At 35.5% G+C, this 17088-nt stretch overlaps 1 protein-coding gene across 2 annotated transcripts in view; it reads left to right on the top strand.

Annotated features, from left to right (window-relative positions):
- The window catches only part of CFAP299 (cilia and flagella associated protein 299), a 623597-nt gene that overhangs the window by 94514 nt on the left and 511995 nt on the right, over window positions 1–17088 (top strand). The window lies entirely within an intron of this gene.

The following is a 17088-nucleotide window of genomic DNA, read 5'->3' as shown; positions in this document are numbered from 1 at the left end:
GTGCCTAGCTTGCCATCTTTCCCAGAATATTTTCACCAATGTTTATGTTTTTTAATAAATGTGTTGTAATGAAAAATACTTCTCAGCTTTTTTACTCACCTTATATGCTTGATAGAGCAATAAATGACTTTGTCCACTCTCAAAGAACAAAAATTTATTCTCATCAAGGAGACTTAAAAAAAAATCTTTTCTTTGTGTGACAAGGCAGGTACTGAGCAGTTGTTTTCCTGCACCTATTGTCCTTAATTTTTTCTGTTCATCTCTTCATTCCCAAATATGCAAAACTACAGAGAAAAAAAGTTATAAAAGGCTAAAGATATGTGATTTCTCCTGAGGTGTTATTCTGTAGAAACATCTGGGTGTGTCATGTACCTGAGTGATTATAAAACAAACACTTTATATATGTTTGTAAACAGGTCATTTCCCTTATTGTGTGCACAGCCTTCTAAATAATATATCCCAATAGTCTGTAGCAATGCATTCCTAAAAATAATCCATGGTGATAACTAAATGCTGCTTCTAGGAATGGAGGAATAGAAAAGAGAAAGATTTGTGAAAAAATGAGAGGAACAGTTTACCTCATTGAAAGTATTGGTTCAAGTTCTTCTTTTCTCTGTTTGTCAGAACTACAAATGAATTATTTTACTCTTTGTATGTAAGCACAAATAGCTTTGATGGTTATAAAGAAATAGTTCATGTATGTGTCATTGATTTAAATTACTTGAAAACCATTCCAATTTTAAGCAAATAATTACATGTCACAATTTCATGCTAAATATGTTGTTACTTTTTACTAAAATCTTAAGTGTAAGATTCAGTATAATATAAAAATTACATAAATAAATACCAATTAATTCATTTGCTCTTAAAGTAACCTTCTTACTCAGAGTGAGTTAAAAAAAGGATACCCAATTTTTTATCTTATTTGAAATTATAAAATTATTTTAAGAAAAATTTAATTTAGGAAGTTTTATTTTTCTGTATAATCATTGGGAATTGTGTAGACAATTTCTTTATTATATTTATTATTTATATATTATTATTATTTTATATGTTTATTAGATGTGTATAGCTCTTCACGTTGCCAGTATCATCAAGTAAAATGCTGCCAACCCCTTCCATATGTCATACCTTTTTTAATATGTCTTTGGTGTCTACACAGTCATGGCCTCATTGCAGGGATTCAGTAAATATTTGTTACTTAGTCAGTTCATTGATTCTTTCATTCAACAATTATTTATCAAATACCTATTATGTATCAGATATTTAATGCAAAAGGTAAACTGTAAATTTACATTTATTTATATCAAAATTTATATTTTGGATGTTATACCTTGGAAAATATTCTATAAATATCATTAGGTGAGCAGTTATTCTTAAAATAATGTTCTATTCACCTTAGTTCTTATTGTTATAAATAATGGTTCACAAAACACCATGTTAGATCCCAATAATGTCACTTATTTTAAGGCTGTTACAAGGACATTTTTTGCTCCCTGATATCAATGATCCTCTTCTCCTATAATGAAAGGACTCTTGTTTTGTAGCAGGACATGTGGCTACAGAGTAAGCACTACATTTTCTAAGCTCCCTTGGAGGTGATGTGTGCGGTTTCCAGATTTTCCTTAAAGGACAAAGAGCTGGCCCTCTGCCACCTTTTCCCCATCCTGCTGCTTTGAAAAGTGTTTGTGGTGATAGATCATGTTGTACCATGTGGATAAGAGCAGTATCTGAGGGATGACAGAGCTACGTGATAGAAAAAGCCTGGGTCCCCCATAAAATCCCTAGACTATCATTTCCATACTGTAATGTGAAAGGAATAAACCTCTGTTTTCTTTATGGACTGTATTTGAATCTCTGTTATGCATTTCCTAAGACAGAATTTGGTACCAGAAATGGGGTGCATGAAGTGGCATTACCTAGATCTGTGGCATAATATGTTTAGCACTTGGGAGGCAGGAAGCACAGACACAGATATTGGAAGTTGAAAAGCTGGTTGATCCCTTGATATGCTGAGGCAAAGCATTGATATAACTGTTGATTACAGTATTTTAGAAGGCAGATTAAATGGTGACGGAGGCCATATATAACATTAGGGGAAATCACTGGAAAGCTGCAGGATCTTCATGTGTGTTGGCAGCTTCTTGCTCTTCCAGCAAAATCCTATGACAGAGATGAACTCAGGCTAGAGTTAACCAGTCTGCAAGCAAAGGTGGAAGGGCATATAGTTCTGTTAAGAAAGGCTCTTTGTGCCAGGTTAGCAAAATAATTTCACTGAGAGTCCTATAATTTGAGGCCTTTGAGGGTTGAAAAAGTCAACTCCTGTATTCCAAACCAAAGCAATTATAACTGGTAGCTTCAAAGCCACTGCCTTAGTAGGAGATAAATTCAATGTCTTGCCAGATTTGGGAGCCAGACGAGAAGCAAAATCAAATTAAGAGTATTGCTTTTCCACCCAAACAAAATGGTTTAGATAGCCTGGATGTAGCTTCCATCCAGAGAGGGGGTAAGGAAAGCACACAGGGTAATAAGGAAAAGACAAGCATCTTCAGGCTTAAAGAATACATCTAGATTAAATCTTTGGCTATAGTTACTTACATATGGAACTAATCCAAAACAAATTGCCTGGAAGCTAGCTAAGGTTTTGAGGGAATTGTATGGCTACAGAACAACAACATAGCCTGCAAAAGCCTGTAATTGTTCAACCCTTTAGAAAATTCCTGGGCCGCCAAATCTGGACCAGCAAGGAGAAGGCTACAAAAATATCACAGTCTCCAAGAAGAGCAATCTTTGTACCACCTGCTTGATTCATGGCAAGGGAGGACAAAAGATAGGACAGCACCCACCAGGGGGTAGAACCAAAGGCTTTGGAAGAAAGCGCACATTTCTTCCAGGAAAGCAGAATCAGGGCCTTCCAGATGAGACTAATCCATTGTTGGTTCATGGAATATTTGTAATGCCTACTTAGTAGGATTTGATTATTGCCATGGCCCAGTGACTGCTATAAATTTCCCAATCCCTCTTTGCTCAATAGGGGCAGTTTAGTTTGCAGTATCTACTTCTTCACAAGCCGTGAGTATTGAGTGTATGGGGACAGATAAACTTGTTTTAGTTTGTAGGTTGCCAAATCATGAGGCTCCACATCCATGATTAATGAAGGGAAAGAGCTATACATCATCCAGAGAGGAGAGACTTTTAGCTGGGTACAGTAACCAGTGGGACTTTGGAATTTTCTCCCTTGTGGAGGTAATCAATGTATTCTATGTGAAGGAGAGAGATTGTGATGGATATTTGGGTTGCCACATGAGTACACTGTGGCAAATAATGCTAGTTGTATTTAAATGTCCATTCTCTCCTTTAACAGAGATACAGACATACCTCTGAGATGTTGCATGTTCAATTTTAAACCACCACAATAAAGTGAGTATCACAGTTAAGTGAGATACACAATTTATTTTTGTTTCCCAGTGTATATAAGTTATGTTTATACCATACCATAGTGTATTAAATGTGGAATAGCATTATGTCTAAGAAAACAACGTTCATGCCTTAATTAAAAATACTTTATTGCTAAAAAATGCTAACCATCATCTGAGCCTTCAGTTGAGTCATAGTAGTTACATTAAAGATCACTGATTTCAGATCATCACAACAAATATAATAATAATGAAAAAATTTGAAATATTGTGAGAGTTAACCAAACTGTGACACAGAGACATGAAGTGAGCAAACACTGTTGGAAAAGTGGCACCAATAGACTTGCTTCATGCAGGGTTGCCACAAACCTTCAATTTGTAGAAAACACAATAACTGTGAAGTGTAATAAAGAGAAGCACAACAAAACAATGTATGCCTGTAAAGCCCCTGATTTTTGGCTATGTGCAGGACTGCCAAAAATAAAGCTTTTTACCTTCCTTGTAGTTAGGTGTGGCCACATGACTAATGGATATAAGGAGACTTTGTGGGTGCAGAATCTGGGATGTTTTTAAAAGGCAAGTGTGTTGCATTCCTGTCACCCTTCCTCTATCCCATTTTTTTGAACACAAATGAGGTAGTGAGCTATCTTGGAACAAGAACTAAGGATGATTTTGAGGGAAAGGTAGACCAATAAGATAGAAGGAGATTTTGTCCTTGGGTAACTTTGTGTAGCAGAGCTCCCATACTAGTTCTGTATTGCTCCCCTTAAGAATATTTCACAAGGGAGAAGTAAACTTTTATTACATTAAGAGGGTTGATATTTGGGTCTTGTATCAGTCAGCTATTGCTGCATAACAAACAATATAAAAATTTCAGTGGCATACAAAAATAATCATTTATTTCTTGCTCATGGAACAGTTCTGTTTCATACTTCAGGTAGAATGGTAAATTCTGCTTCATATTCTCATACTTCTCCTAAGATCATATGAGTGTGTATACTGTTTGTAGCTAAGAGTTATGAGAGCCAGATAAATGACTGTAGTGAACTGTCCTACATAATGGCGAACTATTATGCATTTATGAATATCATGTAGGTGAAAGAGAAGTTGAATGATGGTTTTGAGTTTTGAAGGTGTAATTTAATACTGTATTGAGTGGAAGTAAATTACTATATCAGTGCTAATGCTAGTGTAGCTATACAAAAATCCTGTTATTTTGCCATCTCTCTATCTAGAACTGTAAAAAGGCCTGGGATTTTACCCTACTTGCATACTAATAAGTTAGCCTGCTATAGTTTTATAGATGCTGACGGGAGACAAGACTCTTGGGTCAGAGATGATGAACAATTTATTATTCACAGCATTAGCAGCAACCAGAAAAATCAGCATTTTTTTGCACCTGTTTTCTGGGCTCCAGTTCCCATAAGGAAACACAAAGAGGGTGAGCTGTTACCTGCACACTCTATGGGTTGCATTACAGGAGAAGAATCCAGAGCATACAGAGCCCAGAATTTTTAATAATGGGTGGTAAGCATCCTGCCTTTTGCTACAGAGGGGAGACAATATCTTTATCTTCCAAAGTTGTAAACAAATGTGTCTCTTACTGCAGAGTAAATACCACATCTTCCAAGGCTGTTCACGATACAAACATACTTGAAATGATCTTCTGGAATAAAGGACAGTCAGTATCCCTACTAGCAACAGGTGTAGAAATGAGAGATCCATGGAGAACTGTCTCCCAAACTGCTTTTGCCAAAGTCATTAGTGACATTCTAATTTTTGTTCTAACGTGTACTTTTGTCTGCTTATCTAACTTGATCTCTTACAGCTTGCGGCTCTATTGTCATTTTACCCATTCTGGTTTAATTACACCTTTTTCTCTAGGCTTTCTTCTTACTCCTTTGACTTTTTATTCATTCTTTCTTCATTTATCAAATATGTTTTGAGCACTTCATATGCTCCAGGTAGTCTTGTAGGCACTGAGAAGGGAATAATACAAAAAAAGCACCTTTGCTTTCATGAAACTTGTAGTCTAGTAGGGGAAGTCAGATAATAAGTGAGATAAATTAAATGATATATAATATTTTAGGTGATGGCAAGTACTAAGGAGAAAATTAATGCAAGGTAAAGGAATAGAGGAATAGGAAGATTCCAATGGGTTGCCATTTGAGAACAAAGGCTTTTCTGAGAAAGTAACATTTGAATAAAAATCTGAAATAAGTGAGCAAACCTTGAGGCTGTTTGAGCCCTATTTGAGGGTGGATGGAAGAGATCTAGGAAAAGCCAACAGGAAATGCAAGGCCTTGAGCCCATAGTGGGGCTCGTGTGTCTGAGGAATAGCAGGAAGTGTCCTACTACTTATCCGTTTATTGTTCAGCTTCCAAAGGTCATCCTAACTCTGACAATATAAACTTAATTTTTTTTTTCTTCTACAAATTTATGGTTTTATGTGTGTGAGTGTGTGTGTGTGTGTGTGTGAGAGAGAGAGACATGCTTCATCCATTTGTAAGAGTTAAGGTAGAGAATTTTCCAAAAGGTTGTCTAGTTTTTCTAAGATAATTTATTGAGTAATCTTTTTCTTTCTCCATTGATTTGAAATGTTACCTTTGTCATTTAAAGAATTAAAATAAATTCTTATCTGAATTAAGCTTTTTTTTTTTTAACTTCTGTTGCATTCATCTATCAATTTTTAAAATTCATTAAGAAGCTATTTTAATTACATGACTTTTTTTAGAAATTTCTAGACTTTCCTCCTTATTTTTCCAATTGAAATGTATAATCCCTATGTCTGATTTCAACATTTTCTTGGTATTTTAATTTATATTGCACTTAATAGATGACAGATAGATAAATAGATAAATGAGTATGGCAACTGAGTCATCCCATACAAGAATGTGATTTGTTTATTAATTTATTTAAATATTCTTTTATACTCCTTAATAGATCTTTAAGGTACAATAATGTGTCTTTTTGGTTATTGGGTTTATACTTAGGCCTTTTTTTTTCAATTGTGTTTAGGTGTTAGTAACATTGAACATAATAGAGAAATACACATCTCTGGACCTAATTTTAACAGTTAATATGCTTTATTGTCAGCCTCAGGTAATTCTTAGAATTCAAGTTTCAGTTATTTTGTTTATTATTCTAATGAACTTATGACATATCCAGTATAGAAAGTATAGAAAGTTATCAAACATATTTCTAAGTGAGAGTTTTGGTGTTCTGGGCTTTGCATATATAACAATGATGAGGCAGTTACTGATCCTGTGACAGAAACATACCCCAAGTGATCATCTAATCTTCTGTCTCCCCCTGGATAGAGCTAAATTAAAAACATCAGGCAAAGCAGCTTAATGTACTTACTGGAGATTTAGGTCAAGACAAGAAGATCCACATATTCCTCTGGTACAGTCTGCAAAGTATAGAGTCATTTTGCAGATGGTCTTATATCCCAATGGGGCGAAGATATACCACCTGCATTTTTCTATTTTGTTTTGATTTTTAGTCAAAGTTTGCATGATGGCATGGAGACTATCCAACTCACTTTCCTACCATAGTCTGATTATTATTTAAGTCATGATGTTTATCAATAAAGTTCTTTGTTTTGTGGGTACAAGTAAAATATTCAGTTTTTCTTAAGATTTATTTTGCTCTGAATTTTCACAATGAAATTGTTTCATGCTTAATTTGATTATTTTTATAATAAAAACAGAGTTACTTTTTAAATTATCTCTAGCTTCATTCTTGTTTTCCTTATTTCCTTATTGGCTACTGATATTAACAATTAGCCAAGCCTGATTCTTGATGCAATTTCATAATTTTTTCATGTAGAGGTAGAAAAGGTTTACTTCTAAAAGCAAATAAATGAAAATAATCTAATAATTTTATTAAACATGATTGTGTGTCTTACTGGATTCATAAATCTATTTTTTAAAAACATTTAAAATAATGATCATAATTGATAATTATATTTTTTGAACTTTCCGGGATTACAATGAAATTAAATAATTTATAATATTTTCTACTTTGCTAACCATGTGCTTAACTATCAAGTTTTCAATCCATTTTGTTTTGTTTAATTTCTAAGAATGCCAACATCTAAAAAACACTGACAAACTTATCTTCTGAAGCTAGAAAGTCCCACAGTCCCCTTCAGTACTTTATTTTTAATTCAGTTCAATACTTATAGATATTAATTTTTCACCAAAATGTACAACTTCTTTCTCAAAGCTAGAAAGTTACTGATTCATAAGGTAGACTACCTTGTTACTAATTCAAATAGCTTTTTGGTCCCCCAATAATTTCTCTCTTCCTCTTCCCACATGTCTTACTTGCCTGGAAAAGATATGCAATAAAGCAGTGGAGCAAAGTACATTATGCTGGCACAAAATTTTAAAAAATCATTATTTTGAGATTGCTTATAATAGCAAATCAAACCCAAGAAGCTAGTTTTAGAATTAAGTCCTAGTGCTAGAAAAAAAGACACCTCACATAACTGCAAACCTTTAATTTTACCAGCCTATATAAAAACTTATCAGTACTGTATTTGATACCAAAGAGGGGAAGAGAATAAAAAAGTTGCCTTTTCAAACAATGCTATTAGTAAATACGTTGACATTCATATCAAATATAAGAGAGACAACATGAATCCAGAAGAATAGTACATCATAAAGTTTTCATTACACATGGATGATTCCACAGAAGTAATATACTTACTAATATCATACAGCTTGGAATCCCTGAAGACAAATGCTTGGAAGAATATTATTTGTTCCAAAGAAGCTCTATATCAAACATCTGAGAATAAAATGTTCAAAGTGGTAAAGGGATACTTGAAACCAAGAACATACTAAGGAAGCACTCACCAAAATATCTTTGGGCATTGAAGGTTATGTTAGGTTGTAGGAAAGCATATGAGATTTACATCAAAAGTTCTTTTTAAACCCTAGAATTCAAAAATACATTATTTAATTAACATTAGATATATTTACATATGTCAGTGTTTGTCCATAGATTTACAGTCCATATTAAAAGATGTTATTAAAATGGTGATTGGTAATAAAAAATGAGGGTAATATACATATAATGGTAATTAAATCCAAGCTGTTAAAATATCTTTTTCATCTTTATTCAAAGAAATATGATCAGAACACAATTTCATACTGAAGTGCATTGGTTCTTCAAGGAGAGTTAGGCAAGAATTTATAAAATTATTGATGAATTGTGTGTGTGTGTGTGTGTGTGTGTGTGTGTGTGTGTGAGAAAGAGAGAGAGAGAGAGAGATGAAGGAGTATAAGGAAGAGGAGGGGCTGGTTTCTTACTTTGCATATTTTTAAAAAGCATTGTTGCTGGCATTCAAAATAGTGCACTTTGTATTTTTTCAGCTTCCAAGGAGCTTAATTAAAGTACTTTAACAGGTACTGATAGAGTTAATGGAAAAATCTGAATCCTAAACATTTAAGATGAGCAAAGCAACATCTGTGTAGGATTGAGGAAAATCTTTAATATTTTTAAATACTTGAAGGTTTAAAGTCAGCATTACCACCAGACTGTTCACTGTTAAATTTGTCACACACAGAAAAGAGGGAAGACATTTTAAAGGACTGATTGCTCCCATGATATAATTTAAACAGAATTATATGAATTCTGGTAATTTTGTAAGAAAGCAATTAAATACAAGCAACGTATATTCATTTGATACCACCTACTTGTGTGAACAAAATTTGTCATTAATATCACTATGAAAAATTTAAAGAGATCATCATTAAAAAGTCTTGATAAGGATTTGTGTATAGCTATTTCGAACGTAAAACTGTATAATAAAGCATTATGTCCACAGAAGTAATTTCATGTTTCTTATTAAAAGTTAGAAAACATTTTTTGGAAAGTGCATTTATAGTCGATATTTAAAATCTTCCCTAATACTTTGTATTTTATTTATATTATAATCATAAAATGCAAAGGAAATGTAATATTTTTTTCCTCTAAGTCTTATACAGATGCTCCCAGAGTCAGTTTTGTGAAAATTTTATTTCTATGTGTGTCATGAAAAAAAGGCTATGAGTCACTTCTTTATAATGCAGCAAGGGAGAAAAGTGAGTCAATAACTGGTGAAATTATCAGGGCTGAAATAAGCAGCATCTTTGAAAACAGGCAGTGAAGAAGGTAGTGGTTTAAAAGATTGGACTAAATGAGTTGGATAATTTTCATCAGAATAAAAAAACAAATGAGGTAAAGCTAAAGTAGATTAGGGAAGATAACTGTTCTTGGGAAGTTGAAAACTCTTTGTCGATTTTTTTTTTTTAAACATCTTTATTGCAGTCTAATTGCTTTACAATGGTGTGTTAGTTTCTGCTTTATAACAAAGTGAATCAGTTATACATATACATATGTTCCCATATCTCTTCCCTTTTGCATCTCCCTGCCTCCCACCCTCCCTATCCCACCCCTCTAGGTGGTCACAAAGCACAGAGCTGATCTTCTTGTGCTATGCGGTTGCTTCCCACTAGCTATCTATTTTACGTTTGGTAGTGTATATATGTCCATGCCACTCTCTCACCTTGTCACAGCTTACCCTTCCCCTCTCCATATCCTCAAGTCCATTCTCTAGTAGGTCTGTGTCTTCATTCCCATCTTGCCACTAGGTTCTTCATGACCTTTTTTTTTTCTTAGATTCCATATATATGTGTTAGCATACTGTATTTGTTTTTCTCTTTCTGACTTACTTCACTCTGTATGACATACTCTAACTCCATCCACCTCACTACAAATAACTCAATTTCGTTTCTTTTTATGGCTGAGTAATATTCCATTGTATATATGTGCCACATCTTCTTTATCCATTCATCCGATCATGGACACTTAGGTTGCTTCCATGTCCTGGCTATTGTAAATAGAGCTGCAGTGAACCACAAGAGAAGGAAAACACCTACAATAACAAACCCAAAACATTTAAGAAAATGGGAATAGGAACATACATATCGATAATTACCTTAAATGTAAATGGATTAAATGCTCCCACCAAAAGACATAGACTGGCTGAATGGATACAAAAACAAGACCCGTATATATGCTGTCTACAAGAGACCCACTTCAGACCTAGGGACACATACAGACTGAAAGTGAGGCGACGGAAAAAGATATTCCATGCAAATGGAAATCAAAAGAAAGCTGGAGTAGCAATTCTCATATCAGACAAAATAGACTTTAAAATAAAGACTATTACAAGAGACAAAGAAGGACACTACATAATGATCATGGGATCGATCCAAGAAGAAGGTACAACAATTATAAATATTTATGCATCCAACATAGGAGCACCTCAATACATAAGGCAAATACTAACAGCCATAAAAGGGGAAATCGACAGTAACACAATCAGAGTAGGGGACTTTAACACCCCACTTTCACCAATGGACAGATCATCCAAAATGAAAATAAATAAGGAAACACAAGCTTTAAATGATCCATTAAACAAGATGGACTTAATTGATATTTATAGGACATTCCACCCAAAAACAACAGAATACACATTTTTCTCAAGTGCTCATGGAACATTCTCCAGGATAGATCATATCTTGGGTCACAAATCAAGCCTTGGTAAATTTAAGAAAATTGAAATCGTATCAAGTATCTTTTCCAACCACAACGCTATGAGACTAGATATCAATTACAGGAAAAGATCTGTAAAAAATACAAACACCTGGAGGCTACACAATACACTACTTAATAACGAAGTGATCTCTGAAGAAATCAAAGGGGAAATCAAAAAATACATAGAAACAAATGACAATGGAGACACGACGATCTTTGTCAATTTTTATACAGTGTTTTAGTAATTGTGCTTCTCAATTACGTGAAGTGTTTCTGTAATGCACTGAGCAGCTGGGATGGGACCAGTCTCCCAGTGCTGTACCCAGCCCAGCAGCTAGCGCCCTCCTAGCCCATGATGGTGCTCAGGTAGTATTTGTTGAGTGAATGGGGGTTGTATTAGTTTGCTCGGGGTGCTGTTACAAAGTATCACAGACTCGGTGGCTGGCTTAAACAATAGAAATTCATTTTCTCACAGTTCTAGAGGATGGAAGTCCAAGATCAAAATGTTGGCAGGGTTGGCTTCTTCTGAAGCTTCTGTCCTTGGCTTACTGGTGGCTGCTTTCTTGTAGTGCACAAGCATCCTTGGTGTCTCTTCGTGTATCTAAATTTCCTCTTGTTATAAGGACACCAGTCAGATTGGAATAGGGTCTGCCTATACAGTGTATCTCCAAGTATAATCATGCTCTGGGGTACTGGGGCTTGGGATTTTCACATATGAATTTTAGGGGGGTACAATTCAGCCCATAATAGGGGTCCAGCAATGCAATTGAGACTCTGTAAGAGCTCATTTTTAAAAATTTGAGTTAATATCTTTCAGTGTAGGAATGATTTTCATGATATTCAGTAATGATAAAGGAAACATAGTTCTGTCAGGTATACAATTAATATAGTTAATTATCTACAGAAATAACTGCTTTCATTTAAACTTTTTTTTAATGCTTGATTTAGTGTTTGTTTTCAATCTTTTGACAATATAATCCATTCATTTCCTTTCCTCTTTGACAACAGTTATACAAAACATTATACAAAGGCTAGAAATGTCAGTGATAGATGGCTTAGATTAATTTAGTCTCCCCCTCACCTTCACCCATTACTCTAACAAACTATGCTACTGAGAAGATGGAACCTCATTTAAGACTGTCTATATTGATCTGATAATTACTCAGTGAAAGACTAGATCCCATCATATCTAAATCCTGAGCCTGTTAACTGAAAAATTGTTCCTAGAAAACTGATGGTGCGCCAGTAAACACTTAGGTCCTGCAGTAAACGCTCAGAAAAATGCTAGGGATGTTACCTGTTAACTTGTGCCTCATGGGTATAAGAACAGTTGGTGACGGTAAAAATATAAACCCACTGGAAGAAATATAAAAGTAACTTCCAGAAGGCCTTAGGAGATCTTCACCCTGAAGAGACATGACCCTGCTGATAAATGTTTGCTGGGGGCTTGAGGCAGGCAAGCCTGCCCTCTGCCTGGGAGTGCTGCCACGTCATGATTGGTGCATACAGTAAGCTGTATGTCGTAACCTGAATTCTTTCCTTACTTTAAAGGAGCAATTTAGTCCTTGCATGGCTCTGTGGGTATATTTTAGTCGGTTATATCATCCTGTTGGGGCAAACAGGCCCTCAGCTATTCATTTCATTCCCCACTTGTTCCTCTTGATACAGAGGAATGCCCAGCAGAATAAGTTACAGGATATGTGAATCCAAATTAGTTTTCTTCTGGCTACTGTCATTTCTGGGAAAGAGAAGTGGATAAAATTACTTTTGTAATTTCTTCTGAGAATTGTTGGTCTCTCAGGTTTGTAAAGGCCTTGGGTATCCTGTATGGAACTAGCTGAGTTATGTTAACATGCTGCTGTTTGGGCAAAGACTATTGTAAAATACATCTCATGATTAATTTTAGATGACCGAAATATAATGCCTTTTGGAGCTAAAGCTATTATTGTTAATACTACTAACGTTAAAAGGGCCGTCAAACCAAGCTGAATGAGAACAATGTGGTACAACAACAATAAGTCTGAAAAATAAGGTAATTAAGTTATTGTATTTTACTTGATTACTTGTTAAGCAGTAGGAGTTGTGGGGTTAGATTATGGGATTTGTTTGAAGGGATATAATACATTTCTCCAAATGAAAACATCTGTCCACACTGGTGTTTTCCATTAGTCATCTTCAGCGATGTTAATTTAACTTAAAACTCACACTACTCTGTTGATGATTAATTTGAAAATGATGTTTGCATTATTAGTTGAAGTCAGAGACACTGTGAGAAACGGTAGTAAAAGCACATGGCCATGATGATGCATTTGGTACTTAGAATGTTTACATTAAAGCAGCCCCTGGTGTTTGCATAGGGTTTGAGAGCAGAGGAGAAACTAAAATTGGCACAGGTTATTAAAATGCCTGACTCAGGAGTCAACGTAAGTCCTGAGTAGAGTCTCATAGAAACTGCAGTCTTATCAAGCTTCATGTGATTGATATAGCATGCACTCACCTATTATTCTACAAGGCTATAGAGTAAGCAGTGAGAACTCAATCCCTTTTATTTATTTATGTTTAAGAAAAGGTTTTAAAATCATAAAAACTATTAGGAGAGATCATGCTTTTGTCTAATGAACCTTGCATATCACAAACACTCCAATTTTTAATAGACAACAGAGTTTTCTCTGAGCATTCAGGCAGAGGCATTTACACTCCTTTAAGAGTACTCATAGGGCTTCCCTGGTGGCGCAGTGGTTGAGAATCTGCCTGCCAATGCAGGGGACACGGGTTCGGGCCCTGGTCTGGGAAGATCCCACAAGCCACGGAGCAACCGGGCCCGTGAGCCACAACTACTGAGCCTGTGCGTCTGGAGCCTGTTCTCCGCAACAAGAGAGGCCGCGATAGTGAGAGGCCTGAGCACCACGATGAAGAGTGGCCCCAGCTCGCCGCAACTGGAGAAAGCCCTCGCACAGAAACAAAGACCCAACACAGCCAAAAATAAATAAATAAATAAATAAATAAATTTTTTAAAAAAAGTCATTCTCCCACATACCACAATACCATTATCACACCCAACACAATTAAAAAAAAAATGAAATTGGTATCTTAATGGCTGAGAATTTCAACCCTTAATTCCAGTTTAAAAAAAAAAAAAAAGAGTACTCATACTAAGAGGTGTGTTCTCATATATCATCCCTTTAATTCATTTGTTACCAAATTTTAGTGTACATGTATCCTGTCCTATACATCTTAATTTAATTAGTATTTTGGCCCAGTAATCTAAATTTTTAACAAGCTTTAGACATGCTCTAAAGAATAATTTAAAAAAATTCACATATACTTAATCCTCAAATTATTCCTTAAAAATAATCCCACAAGCCTGATGTTCATTTTTACCCAACTAGCTATTTTCCTAGCATTTTAGCTTTACAGTAGCTTTAAAGGTCAGAGAAGATTTTTGGTTCATGATGGCACACTAATCACATGGTACTGTGTCCTTTACCATTTCAGACACCTCAAAGGGATTAAAACATATAAATACATCATTTTGAAGATAATAGGAGGTGACCATTAGTGGTTGACAATTTTCAGCAATTTTCTGGCAGACAGAAAGCAGTTTGGGGAGAGCTACTGGAAGAAGCAGGATAGAGGGGGCCAGGACCTGGAAGGCAGTTGATCTACCCTACTGAATCCTGGAGAGCCTCAAGATTCTGGAATGCCAGTTCTGATGAACAACAGGAGTGAAGAGTGAGTTGAAAAACAAGACCATTAAGATCTATATATGGAAGGTCACAATAATCTTATACTTCACATGGTGGACAGAATACCAACAATGACCATCAACCCACTTAAGCAAAATATTGGAAGGTTCCTTCTTTTAGAAATAAGTGACTGTCTGAATGGATGTGGACAGCTGGTGTGGGAGTTGGTGCCCAGATCAAAGACCTCAGAGTTCTGGGAGGTAGGAGTTCTCAAGCATAAGGACCAGCTCATCACTGAAAAATTCCACCAGCATCCGTGCACACATTGCCACATTATTTAGGTTTTTATTGCCTCATTCCTAAATGTGAAAAGATGACTAAGGTTCAACAGATATTTGAGGAGAACTTGAAACATAAGAAAGAAAAACTAAGGTAAACATATTAAAAAATGCCTACAAATGCACACACAGTCACAAATGAAACAGATACTTATTCAAATTATATGGGGATTTTAGTGAATTCTCCCACCACACACTCATACACACTTTCACACTCTATTCAGTATTCTTAGAAACAAGGATACAATGCTGTGTGAAAACAACACTTGGAGAACAAGAAAGATTTTTTAAAAAAATAGGCACAATAAAAGATTTCAAATGTAGGACCAGTAAAGTTGAGGAAAATTCCTAGAGAGCAGGAAAAAAATACACTGACCTATTTCATTTTATAACATATAGCCCAAGGGAATAAGCACCTCCTTGAAATGCCTTTAAATTTTTTAAGTGACTATTTTCAGATATAAATTTTGACAGCCACCAGTATATAATATTCAGTGATTCACACATCAATGAATTATCCTTTGTTCATTCATTATCTGGTATTGATTGAGCATCTACTATTTGCCTATCATTACTCTAAATACCAAGTAGTGATCGACACAGTGATCAAAACGTACAAAAATTTCTGTATCCACAGAGCTTATGTTTTTGTTGGGAAAGATAGACAATAAACAAAAACCAAAAATATATAGTATGATAAATGGTCATAAGTACTTTGGAAAAAAATAAAGCAGGTAAAGGAGATAGGAAAGGTGCTGCTGGGTGTGGGGTTGGGAGGAAGATTTTATGGAGGGTTGGAATCTATAGAGTTTGTGTTTCAGACATATCAAGTTAAAGACGCCATGTAGAAATCCAAGTGGCGCTGGAGAGGGCAGTTGGGTAATCATTTTGGAGTTCAGTGGAGAGGTCTGGGCTGGAGATACTAATTTGTGAGTCATTTCAAGTATAGCAGTATTTAAAGTCATGTGAATGGATAAGATAAAGAAGAGTTACAGGGAATGAGCCCTGTCACATGCCAACATGTAGAGGTCCGTGTGACAAGGAAGAACTTCCTAGCAGAGACAGAAAAGGGTTAACCAGGAAGAGACCAAAGGGAGTGTGGTGTTCTGGATACCGAGAGAGGAAAGTATTTTGAGGAGGAGGCAGTAGTCAGTCATTCCAAATGCTTTTATAAAAATATTTTCATCTGAAAATGGGTAGTGATAGTGTTCTTCTTATTTTATGAGGCTATGAGAATAAGTGAAAATGGGAGAGTTATACTGCACAAGTAGTTTACACTATACCAAAAAGTAGCCACTTCAAATACAACTTTGAAGTAAGCAGAGTAGAAGTAAATTATTGAGTTAACCACTAAATTGAAAGGGAAGGGTTACACTATTTGATGATCCACAGGCAGCATTCCCTCCCAACCCCCTAATAAATCACATGGGACATTGAGTAACTGTCTTTGTTATTTGCCTATGCCCTAATAGCATCTCTGAAACCTGAAATCATTATTGGGGCATGTTGGAAAGTTGCTTTTGGTAATTTCCCTAGTTTGGAGAAGAGAGTCAAAGAGACTACCCTGTTTGTGGTATTTTAAAACATATTCTTTGAGTTTTCTCACTTACGCAAAATTAAATGGAGTGATAGATGTTTAACCACTGAATCGCTTTGGCTTGGATGCATTGGCAGGGTAGCAGGAAAAGTTCTTGCTTTTAATATATTCTTTGGGTGCCTAGAGTGCTGTTAATACTTCATTTATTATAAATATTGATACAACAATATATGTTAACTTGTTGAGATATTATTTGTTGGTCCTTTGCATTTCCTTCCCTCATTTATTGATATTTTCCTAGAGGTTCTGCTTGGAGTCCTGAAGGGCAGAGAGAGCCCAATCTTTGAAAGTAAGGAGAGGTACAGAACAGGTTTTCTTCCTGACTCAGTAGGATAGAGGCTGTCAGATCTTTTGAGTAGGAGGGAATCCATTCCCACCTTAGAGCAGTACCTTTCAGCGTGGGCCTAGGGAGCCTGGTCCCCAAGAATGGAGGGTCCTAGCCATACCAGGTGTGACAC

The sequence above is a fragment of the Balaenoptera borealis genome (assembly GCF_965194805.1).
Source record: "Balaenoptera borealis genome assembly, chromosome: 4".
In the NCBI taxonomy this organism is placed as follows: domain Eukaryota; kingdom Metazoa; phylum Chordata; class Mammalia; order Artiodactyla; family Balaenopteridae; genus Balaenoptera; species Balaenoptera borealis.
Note: the sequence above shows the minus strand (reverse complement) of the source record. Positions and strands in the feature narration are given on the sequence as shown.